This window comes from Oncorhynchus clarkii, chromosome 16 (genome assembly GCF_045791955.1).
Source record: "Oncorhynchus clarkii lewisi isolate Uvic-CL-2024 chromosome 16, UVic_Ocla_1.0, whole genome shotgun sequence".
Classification (NCBI taxonomy): domain Eukaryota; kingdom Metazoa; phylum Chordata; class Actinopteri; order Salmoniformes; family Salmonidae; genus Oncorhynchus; species Oncorhynchus clarkii.
Genome location: NC_092162.1, coordinates 21564023 through 21576935, shown reverse-complemented (window position 1 = coordinate 21576935; position 12913 = coordinate 21564023).

The following is a 12913-nucleotide window of genomic DNA, read 5'->3' as shown; positions in this document are numbered from 1 at the left end:
ATTCAGGCTGTATCATAACAAAATGGTGTGTGAATACTTTCTGAAGGCACTGTAGGATGGCCACATAGGTCTATGCTCCCCACAGGCCCAGTTATTCAGGAACACTTAACATGGTTCTGCTTCCTTTCCGATCTGAGGGGTTATTACTCGACCTATAACCAAGGTGCAAATTATGGGGGAGCCAGGGGGGCTCAGCTCCCCTGAATGAGACTTTAGCTCCCCTAAATGCAACAAAAGTTCAACTTCGGGTGGGGTCTCTAAATAATGCTAATTGAACCATTCTTCTATTTGTTTAAAATGTAGTGGTTAATATGTTTTTTAAAAAGCTTCCAAATGAAATGAAACTCTCTGTCATGGTTTAAACCATGTATTTCTATGCGGAGGCGCTGTCCACTCAGTAGTGCTGAATTTATGCATAGTATTTCCTTTGTACTTCCTCATTTTCGCCATTTGTTTGACATGCGTCCTTGATAAAAATTGCCTATAACTTTATTCCAATGCATTAGATTCATCAGTTGATTTATCATTGTTTGCTTTTGTCAGTCAGCTGTATAGAACTCTCATTGTTCTCTGTGCCGTCTGTGGTCAGAAGTAGTAGACTGTTTATTTAGCTTCACTGTTTTCTATCAATATACACTGCTCAAAAAATAAAGGGAACACTAAAATAACACATTCTAGATCTGAATGAATGAAATATTCTTATTAAATACTTTTTTCTTTACATAGTTGAATGTGCTGACAACAAAATCACACAAAAATTATCAATGGAAATCAAATGTATCAACCCATGGAGGTCTGGATTTGGAGTCACACTCAAAATTAAAGTGGAAAACCATACTACAGGCTGATCCAACTTTGATGTAATGTCCTTAAAACAAGCCAAAATGAGGCTCAGTAGTGTGTGGCCTCCACGTGCCTGTATGACCTCCCTACAACGCCTGGGCATGCTCCTGACGAGGTGGCGGATGGTCTCCTGAGGGATCTCTTCCCAGACCTGGACTAAAGCATCCGCCAACTCCTGGACAGTCTGTGGTGCAACGTGGCGTTGGTGGATGGAGCGAGACATGATGTCCCAGATGTGCTCAATTGGATTCAGGTCTGGGGAATGGGTGGGCCAGTCCATAGCATCAATGCCTTCCTCTTGCAGGAACTGCTGACACACTCCAGCCACATAAGATCTAGCATTGTCTTGCATTAGGAGGAACCCAGGGCCAACCGCACCAGCATATGGTCTCACAAGGGGTCTGAGGATCTTATCTCGGTACCTAATGGCAGTCAGGCTACCTCTGGCGAGCACATGGAGGGCTGTGCGGCCCCCCAAAGAAATGCCACCCCACACCATGACTGACCCACCGCCAAACCGGTCATGCTGGAGGATGTTGCAGGCAGCAGAAGGTTCTCCACGGCGTCTCCAGACTGTAACGTCTGTCACATGTACTCAGTGTGAACCTGCTTTCATCTGGGAAGAGCACAGGGCGCCAGTGGCGAATTTGCCAATCTTGGTGTTCTCTGGCAAATGAAAAATGTCCTGCACGGTGTTGGGCTGTAAGCACAACCCCCACCTGTGGATGTCGGGCCCTCATACCACCCTCATGGAGTCTGTTTCTGACCGTTTGAGCAGACACATGCACATTTGTGGCCTGCTGGAGGTCATTTTGCAGGGCTCTGGCAGTGCTCCTCCTTCTCCTCCTTGCACAAAGGCGGAGGTAGCGGTCCTGCTGCTGGGTTGTTGCCCTCCTACGGCCTCCTCCACGTCTCCTTATGTACTGGCCTATCTCCTGGTAGCGCCTCCATGCTCTGGACACTACGCTGACAGACACAGCAAACCTTCTTGCCACTGCTCGCATTGATGTGCCATCCTGGATGAGCTGCACTACCTGAGCCACTTGTGTGGGTTGTAGACTCCGTCTCATGCTACCACTAGAGTGAAAGCACCGCCAGCATTTAAAAGTGACCAAACGTCAGCCAGGAAGCATAGGAACTGAGAAATGGTCTGTGGTCCCCACCTTCAGAACCACTCCTTTATTGTGGGTGTCTTGCTAATTGCCTATAATTCCCATCTGTTGTCTATTCCATTTGCACAACAGCATGTGAAATGTATTGTCAATCAGTGTTGCTTCCTAAGTGGACAGTTTGATTTCACAGAAGTGTGATTGACTTGGAGTTACATTGTGTTGTTTAAGTGTTCCCTTTATTTTTTTGAGCAGTGTATGTTTTCTTTCCTGGATCAGCTGATGATGGTCGACAATATCACTAGACAACTAGCCTACAGCTAGACACCAATGAGCATCCAATCCATCCAACAAGTACGCTATACGTTATTGACAGCAGGCCTATAAGGTGACTCTTTCAGTTAGAAGAGGATCAAATATTAATGTTCGGTTGGAAGCATTCGATTTTGCAATGGCATAGACCAACATTATTTTGGATTTGTGCGGCCATGAGAACTGTTTTCACGGCGAAACATAATGACATGTTAAGTCGGGATAGTTACACTTACAGTGCATTTTCCCGAGATTTCCAAGATCCATGATTCGTACAGGGTTTAAGTTCAATGTTCTAATTCAATTGTTAAATGCTTAATAATTACAAATAACACTGTCATAAATGTCATTAATGTAAGGAACAAAAGGTAGTGTTTTATTTCACACAATCTGTGAAGACTCCAAGCATTAATGCATAAATTAGGCTACCTGTTCTGCGTGTGTTCATGTGTGCAAAATTGCATCGGCTGAGAGGGTAGGCTACCGGCAATGGTGTAGGCCTAGTCGAGGGTAAACGCAAGTAAACGCTGTTTATCCACCCTTTTCAGAAAAATGCATTGAAAGTATAGGGAGCGTGACTTTTTGTTGTTATTGTTTACCGCAATGGCTATCAGAGTTTACCCACCTATTTTTTTTTACCACTACATTACTGGCTACCGGTAAGGCTTATTTGAAGTTCATGGCAATACACATTGTAGCCTATTCTAGTAAATTGACCATGTGTGTTAGGGTGACCATCCCACTTTTCCTGGGACAGTTTTAGCCCCATTTCAGGTGTCCCAACTTTTCAGCCTACAAAAAAGGTTGATTTGTCACCAAGTCACATCAATTAATGTAGACCTAATCAATGGCAATCGCTGAATGTCATTAGGTACACTTTTTGGTGTTTTGTAACAGACGTCTATTTCCATTCATCAAATGGCGTGAGTATACGTGCAGTTTGGATGCTGGAATTATTTTGGAGTGGACGAACATGCACAGGTATCCTACTTTTGACAATCAGATCAAAATATCATGCCTGGTTGTGTTCATGCCACATTAAAAGGTTATATATATTTTTATGATGTCTTTACTATTAGGCCAATAAAAAAAAAAAATATATAGATAGACTGCCTATAACCTAACACTTCAATATAGCCTAAATATTTTTTATTTAACTTTAAAATGCATTACCTTTTATGTGCGGCATAAACACAACTAGTCACCATGTTTGAATCTGATTTCTATTAACTATTGTCTATTGTCCTTTGAGAACTATGATAAAATCATTGTGTTGGGCGATTTTAATACTCATGTTGACGAAGAGACTGACACCAAGGACATTGAATTTCTTAATCTTTTGAGCTCTATAGGCTTTATCCAACATATTACTGATGCCCACCCATTATCGTGGCCATACTCTGGACCTGATTTTACCAAAGGGCTCTCTATTGTTGATGTTGCTTTATCTGATAACCACTGTATTTTGTACTACCCTGTTACCCATAGCACAGGGTATTACTGAATGCATTATTAAGAAATGCTATCTTACCTCTGAAACTGCTACAGATTTTATTGAGTGTATGAACAATACTCCATCACCCTTTCTGCCTTCCTCCTGTGATGATTTACTTGATCACTTTAACAGCAAATTAAGGGCAACCATTGATGCCATAGCTCCAGTAAAGTTGAAAAAGGACACATCCAAACAGAGAGCCCCTTGGATGAGTGAGGAAACAAATAAATTAAAGAGAAATTGCAGAAAGGCAGAGCAGAAGTGGAGGAAGTCAAAGTTGCAGGTCCATTATGATATTCTGAAAGCAACTTGGCAATTAGAAATGCCAGATGGGCTCATTTTTCTAACTTGATCACTATTAATCAGAATAATTCAAGGGTGCTCCTCCTGACCACTGATGGCCTGATTTATCCTATCCCTAGAAACCTATGTGAACATTCCTCCACATCTAAATGTGATGAGTTTGCGGCATATTTCAGATATAAGATAACAAACATTAGGCTGGGTATCAGTCAAGCAAGACCTGATGAGAAGTTTGACAATATGTGCCTTAGCCTACCACGCAAATGCACTATGGATTTATTTTTTCTGGTTGACACAGACATGCTCAGGAAAGTGATATAACAATTTAAGCCTTCTACCTGCGTTCTCGATCCTATCTCCACCACCTTTTCAAATCAGTTTTGAATTGCATATCTGAAGAATTGCAAGCTATTGTTAATCTCTCCCTGTTCACAGGCACTTTCCCCACTGCACTAAAAACTGCTATGGTGAAACCCCTTCTGAAGAAAAGTAATCTAGATTCTTCAGCTCTTAGCAATTTTCAGCCAATCTCCAACCTTCCATTCTTAAGCAAAATTCTGGAGAAATTGGTTTTCAAACAGCTAAATTATTTTTTAAGTGCCAACTGTATTTTTGAAAAATTCCAATCTGGTTTTCCGGCCCACCACAGCACAGAGACAGCCTTAGTTGAAGTGGTAAATGAGCTTAGAGCCAAAATAGATGCCAAACAGCTCTCTGTCCTTGTACTCTTGGATTTAAGTGCTGTATTCGACACTTTTGACCATGATGTCCTTCTGGACAGACTGGAAAGGTGGGTTGGCCTCTCTGGTCCAGTTCTAAATTGGTTTAGGACCTATTTAACGAGTTGAGAGTTTTTTGTGTGGTGAACATAACTCAGAGAAAACACATATCACAAGGTTCAATTTTGGTCCGGTACTGTTCAGTTTATATGTTACATATGTTACTTAGCAGAGTTATCAGAAAGCGCATTCATTTTCACTGCTACGCAGACGATACACTGCTTTACATTTCTGTGCCAACCCTAGGTGTTATTTTAGATTCTGAACTCAATTTCAAATCACATTAGAAATGTAACCAAAATACTGTAGCTTTTTACCACTTGAAGAACATTGCCAAGGTTTGTCTGTTTCTCTCTTAGGTTGATACAGAGAGACTCATCCATTGACTACTGTAATGCTCTCCTGTCTGGTCTACCCAAGAAAGCCATTGGTCCACTGCAAAACATACTGAATGCTGCAGCATGGGTACTGACCAAGCCAGACAGAGGGCTCACATTACACCGGTTTTAAGGTCTCTGCACTGGTTGCATGTGAATTTTACAGGTTCTACAGGTCCTCTGTAGGTCCTTCAGGTCCTCTGGCACTGGCCTTTTAACTATCCCTAAGGTTAGGATCAAGAGGCATGGAGATGCATCCTTTATTGACTATGCCCTCAGCCTCTGGAATAGCTTGTCAGAGAACCTATTATTTTGTTTTTGTAGTAAATATTTCAGTTTTATCTTCCTTGCTTCAATTTTTTTTTCTTCCAGTGAAGCACATTGTGTTGCATTCAATGTCTGAAATGCGCTGTATAAATAAAGCTTGGTTTGATTTGATATGTTCATCCACTCCACTCTAATACAATTCCAGCATTCAAACTGCGCAAAGGCCATTCGATTAATGGAAAGAGACATCTGTTACAAAACACCGAAACGTTTAATGACATTTGGAGATTGTCAAACCAAGCCTTTGATGCTGAGTAGGGATGGATGTATTTTCTTTTTATTGAGATTAACATACTCTACTTGACTGTGGTGTTGAAAATGCAAACCATGATGATAAGCCCACAAAGTCAGTAATCAGTATGAAGTTATGTGTTGCATTGAGGATGTGCAAATCTTTTTACAATACATGTGAAAACTATTATTAAAATATATATATATATATGTGACACAAGTTGGACCAGCCCACCCCCCAGTAAATGTTGATTTGTCCCTAATAAGAAACTGTAATAACTTCCACATGCCACTGGTCAGTCAGAAATGTGAATAGATGGGCAATGCCAGGCCAGTTGTCACTTAGGCCTAAATGGTTAAAAGAACACAGAGATGCTGCGGTGGAGCTATCCATGGTCCTGATCCTGATACACCACTGCTGCGTCTTCAAGTGCTGAAGTTGTTTTCTGAGCAATGCTCACGGCCTGAGGTTATATAATTCAGCCGTGGTTATCCCATTTGGCATCACATCATTCATATTGCATTAGCTAAAAAGCCACTCTAGCAGGGCTACACTCAGACCTGCAATTTTTTTTATTATCTCCAATTAAAAAGGAATTAAAGTAGCGCATCTTTGGACTCAAGAGAAGAGGAATAATTGACGTACTCTCTCTTCATCTAAGTGAATTATTGACTGTGTTTTTTCATTCGCTGCAAAAAGGCACTCACAACGGAATTCATCTGATCTCTGGAGAAGCTGCAGATGAGTATGTTGGTAAAATCATGAACACCAACAAAGGAGGGAAGAGGATGAAAGGAAGAGGGATAAAGAAAAGAGAAAGATATAATTTTCCGATAGCATTCCAACCATATATCCAAAAGCACCATATTTCTGACCGCAGATTTCAGCTTGCACAAACCATGTGCAATATGGGGCTCTGGTATCTGATGCCCAGGCCCAATGACAAAAATGAATTCACAAACGGTTCACATAAAAAACAAATACTTTAAATGATTAAATCAATTAACGGTGCATTTGACAATGGGTCAATTACTTTAACCATCAATTATTTTTTTAGGCACATTTATAAACAGTTATGGTTAAAATAACCTTTGATATGTTTCCCTATATTGGATCACTCCGATATATTGGTATACCCGTACCAGATTTAGTCGGTGCTAGAGGGACCTGGCCGGCCAGCGGCGAAGTTCCAGCGTGAGTCCGAGACGCAGGGGCCGTCAATATGGAAGGGGGGTCCAGGTACAGTCCCCAGAAGAGGAAGCGACGCCCAGGACCGTTAAACCAACCGCAGAGGGAGGTGCCACATTTACCCGTTAGTACCTAGCAAAGGTGCAAGAGGAAGCCCAGCTGGCTGCAGCACAGATATCAGCGAGGGGCACTCCTCTCAGTAGAGTCCAGGATGCAGCCACACCTCGTGTTGAATGTGCCACCACAGATCCCATCACTGGCCTGCCAACCAGGCGGTATGCTGTCGTAATTGTCTCCACGAGCCAGTGAGAGATCCTCTGCTTTGATAGCCAAGCTCCCAGGACTCTCTCACCATAGCAGACAAAGAGCTTGTCTGTTGTTCTCACTGACGTGTCCGCTCCACATAGGCAGGTAGTGCCCTCACAGGGCACAGCATGCCGGTGGGAGGCCCAGACTCCTTTGCCACTGCCGGGGGGTCGTAAGCAGACAGGATAAAAGGGATGTTCACATGCTTGTCTGACAGAACCTTTGGGAGGAATGAAAGGTTGGGGCGGAGAGATATACACCTCCCCTTGGGGTCCATCCGGTAGCACTCAGAACTTACTGAAAGAGTATGGAGGTCACCCACCCTCTTCATGGAAGTAATCGCTACCAAGAAAGCCACCTTCATAGAGAGTTTTTTCCAAAGCTGCAAGACCACATCCAGATCCTAGAAGGGCGCAGGCAACGAACACCCAAGGGATGGCGCCCCACTGGCCTGTCCATCCACCCTACATGGCAGGCAGATATAGCAGCCAAATACCCTCTCAGTGTAGAGGCTGCTAAGCCCTCATCCAAGCGAGACTGCAGGTATTGGAGGACATATTGCACCCCGCATGACTCAGGCACATCCTCAACGCCAGTGCACCAAGAGCAGGACAACCGCCAGCGCAACTGGTATGCTGCGATTGTAGCCGGTCACCTTGCGCTCTGCATGGTGTTCCTTACGCCCTCCTGTAGTCCTGACATGGACCATTGATGCCGTTCAGCGGCCAAGCCCACAGACTGAGGCGGTGCGGTCTCGGATGCCACAGTGTTCCCCCGGCCTGAAACAGCAGGTCGGGTCTCAGGGGCAGTTGCTAAGGTGTCCCAGACAACAGGGACAGGAGAAGGCTGAACCAGGGTCATCTGGGCCAGTATGGGGCCACCAGCAGCAGAAGATGCTTCGCCATCCTGGTCCTGTCCATCACAACCTGGATCAGGGGAAAGGGGGGGGGGGGGAGTGCGTAAGCTCCAGCCCTGGCCAATCGTGAGCCAGAACATCCAAGCCCAGGCCCTGGTGGCTCTGACATGGAGAACCACATGGGGCAGTGTGCATTGGCCAGGGAGGCAAACAGGTTAATCTGCGCCCTCCCGAACTTGTCCCACAGGCGCTGCACCACCTAGGGATGTATGCTCCAGTCCCAAGATGGTGGGCCCTCCCTCGAGAGCATATCTGCTGCCACATTCAGGATGTCAAGTATGTGCGCTGCGCATAGTGACGCTAGACGTCCCTGAGCCCAGAGTGACACCAATATATTGGAGTGATCCAATATAGTGAAACATAACAAAATGTTGTAGACAAGACAAAAACGTCAACACAACACAAGTTTTCCATGCAATTTGTTTTGTTTTTTTGTATACATGATTTCTGCTGGATGATTTAGCGTAGGTTATTTAGTTAGTTAGCTAGTTAACTGTAGCTAGCTAATGTTAGCTTCTCTTGCGGTTTTGTTAGCCTACCAACTAGTTAGTTTCCATCTGCAGAATAGACTTTCCATGCAATCTGTAGATTTTTTGGGAATTAGCTAGCATGCTGGCTAGCTAGTTTTTGACCTTGATTAGCTAGCTACCTAAAGCTGGCAAATAGCTATGCAGTGGTTGCTATATGCTAGTTAACTAGCTAGCTAACATTAGGTGGGCTCAATGGTCTTATCTTTCCAGAACCTTGTTCTCAGGGTATCCGTATCCCAAGGATATTACGTAAGACATGCCCAGCATGCTAGCCACTTGTGTCAACACGCTGTGAGTAACGTTAGTTCCTTTTCAATGTAGCTAAACACTGGTAAATGTATCAGTGTTAGCAAGCACTATTATTGCTAGCTGGATAACACGACAACTAACTAGGTAGCAGGCCAAGACTATAGAAATCATCATGATGATGTAATGATGGGTAATGTAAATTGTCATAGGTACATTATTTTTCTCTACCCCAGATTCCAACAAGGTCTCAGACTCCAGGATGGGAAATTGCTTACAACAAAGAAACCGATGAAGACAGAAACAGAGGTGTCAATTTCCATTTTTACTTGTAATGTTAAAAAGGAAGAAAAAGACAATCCCATTTTTCTAAATTAGTTATCTACACTACTACTCACCACCACTAGAATAGCTATTTTTATGTGATTGAGTTGGCCTATATATTTGTTTAATCTAATTAATCAAATTATTAATCTAACAATACAAATAATTTTTACATGCTTTTTGCTTTTTAAAGTTTTGTTTGCAGGTATTTTCACTAGGTAATGAGTAGTAAGTAGTTATATAGAAATTGCTCATATGTAACTTTAACACTCCGAGACAGGATTGTGTCGAGGCACAGATCTGGGGAAGGGTACCAAAAAATGTCTGCAGCATTGAAGGTCCCCAAGAACACAGTGGTATCCATCATTCATAAATGGAAAAAGTTTGGAACCACTAAGACTCTTCCCAGAGCTGGCTGCCCGGGCTAAACTGACCAATCAGGGGACAAGGGCCTTGATCAGGGAGTTGACCAAGAACCCAATGGTCACTCTAACAGAGCTCCAGAGTTCCTCTGTGGAGAAGGGAGAACCTTCCAGAAAGACAACCATCTCTGCAGCACTCCACCAGTCCTCGGTAAAGGGCACATGACAGCCCGCTTGGAGTTTGCCAAAAGGCACCTAAAGGACTGTTAGACAATTGAGAAACAAGATTTTCTGGTTTGACAAAATCAAGATTGAACTCTTTGGCCTTTTTGGCCAAGCATCACGTCTGGAGGAAACCTGGCACCATCCCTACGGTGAATCATGGTGGCGGCAGCATCATGCTGTGGGTATGTTTTTCAGGGGCAGGGACTGGGAGACGAGTCAGGATTGAGGAAAAGATGAACGGAGCAAAGCACAGAGAGATCCTTGATGAAAACCTGTTCCAGAGCGCTCAGGAACTCAGACTGGGGCAAAGGTTCACCTTCCAACAGGACAACGACCCTAAACACACAGTCAAGACAACACAGTAGTGGCTTTGGATAATGTCTCTGAATGTCCTTGAGTGGCCCAGCCAGAGCCCGGACATGAACCCGATCAAACATCTCTGAAGAGACCTGAAAATAGCTGTGCAGCGACGCTCCCCATCCAACCTGACAGAGCTTGAGAGGATCTGCAGAGAAGAATGGGAGAAACTCCCCAAATACAGGTGTTCCAAGCTTGTAGCGTCATACCCAAGCAGACGCAAGGCTGTAATTGCTGCCAAAAGCCCTTCAACAAAGTACTGAGTAACTGGTCTGAATACTTATGCAAATGTCATATTTCAGTTGGTTTAAAAAATTAATAAATCTAAAAGTATTACAATTAACTACAATGCTTGTTACAGTATAATTACACTGTAATAAGGACCCCAAACCCTTCAATTTTTTCAGAACACAACATGTAGTTATGATGTCACAAAGTACATTGATCTTGGAGTTTCCGTCTCTCAAATCAAATTGTAGTTGTCACCTGCGCCTTATACAACAGGTGAAATGCTTACTTTACAAACCCTTAACCAACAATGCAGTTAAAAAAATACCTAAAGAACTAAACAAATAAAAGTAACAAAGAATTAAAGAGCAGCAGTAAAATAACAATAGCGGGGCAATATACAGGGGGTACCGGTACAGAGTCGATGTGCAGAGGGCACCGGTTAGTCTAGGTAATTGAGGTAATATGTACATGTAGGTAAAGTTATTAAAGTGACTATGCATAGATAATAACAGAGAGTAGCAGCAGCGTAGAAGACGGGGGTGGCAATGCAAATAGTCTGGGTAGCCATTTGATTAGAAGTTCAGGAGTCTTATGGCTTGAGGGTAGAAGCTGTTTAGAAGCCCCTTGGACCTAGACTTGGCGCTCCGGTACTGCTTGCCGTGCGGTAGCAGAGAGAACAGTCAGTGACTAGGGTGGCTGGAGTTTTTGACAATCTTCAGGGGCTTCCTCTGACACCGCCTGGTATAGAGGTCCTGGATGGTAGGATGCTTGGCCCCGGTGATGTACTGGGCCGTACGCACCACCCTCTGTAGTGCCTCGCGGTCGGAGGCCGAGCAGTTGCCATACTATGGCAGTGATGCAACCGGTATCGATTGTGCATCTGTGGAACCTTGTGAGGATACATGCCAAATCTTTTCAGTCTCTTGAGGGGGAATAGGTATTGTTGTGCCCTCTTCACAACTGAATTGGTGTGTTTGGACCATGTTAGTTTGTTGGTGATGTGGACGCCAAGGAACTTGAAGCTCTCAACCTGCTCCACTGCAGCCCCGTCGATGAGAATGGGGGTGTGATCGGTTCTCCTTTTCCTGTAGTCCACAGTCATCTCCTTTGTCTTGATCACGTTGAGGGAGAGGTTGTTGTTCTTGACACCACACAGTCAGGTCTCTGATCTCCTCCCTATAGGCTGTCTTGTCATTGTCGGTGATCAGGTCTACCGCTGTTGTGTCACAGTTGATAATATAGTATGTGTGTGTGCTGTATTATATAGGTTAGGGATGGGCAACTTTGATGGGGGTGGGGGCCACAAAAAAACGGAACTCATCATGAGGGGCCACCGTAAAAAAAAAAGGGCCTCACAATGGGCCTTAGGATCTCGTCACGATATTTTTGTGCATTCAAATTGCCATCGATAAATGCAATTGTGTTCGTTGTCCGTAGCTTATGCCCGCCCATACCATAACCCCACCGCCACCATGGGGAACTCTGTTCACAACATTGACGTCAGAAAACCACTTGCCCCCATGACGACATTACACGTGGTCTGCGGAATTGAGGCCAGTTGGACGTACTACCAAATTCTCTAAAATTATGTTAGAGGCGGCTTATGGTAGAGAAATTAACATTACATCTTATGGCATGAGCTCTAGTGGACATTCCTGCAGTCAGAAGGCCAAATGCATGTTCCCTCAACTTGAGACATCAGTGGTATTGTGTTGTGTGACAAAACTGCACATTTTAGAGTGGCCTTTTATTGTCCCCAGCACAGCGATCATGCTGTTTAATCAGCTTCTTGATATGCCACACCTGTCACGTGGATGGATTATCTCGGCAAAGGAGAAATGCTCACTAGTGATGTAAACAAATGTGTGCACAAAATGACAGAGAAATAAGCTTTTTGTGCGTCTGGAAAATGTCTGTGGTCTTTTATTTCTGCTCATGAAACATGGGTCCAACACTTTACATGTTGCAGTTATATTTTTGTTCCATGTACAAGTTTAGATGGCTGGCTCCTAGACTAATTGACCAATCTAAAACAAATTACCTGACATGGACTAATTGAGTGACTGCTGATGCACAATCACATTTTGAAATTGCACCTTGTGTATTCTATTATTCTAACTCTCAACAGTAAGTTGAGAACCCGAGTTGAACATCCCTGATATAGACCTACTGTTACAACGGTATGCACAATACCCTGTTACCAGTAGATGTACGCTTGATCAATGACCTAGAGAGAGAGGCATAAGGATAAATGTAAAGAGAGATGGGTTCCTACATACATGCATACCTACCTACCTACATACCAAATAAACCTTATTTTACAAATTCACCAGCATCCAAGCAGCCTCCTTACAAACTCATGCCTTTCTCACAAGAGAGCGAAATGCATCTTGGTACAAGTGCGTAGGCGCTAATCAAGAGCCTGTTCCACCTCCAGCCGTCTTTATTCCC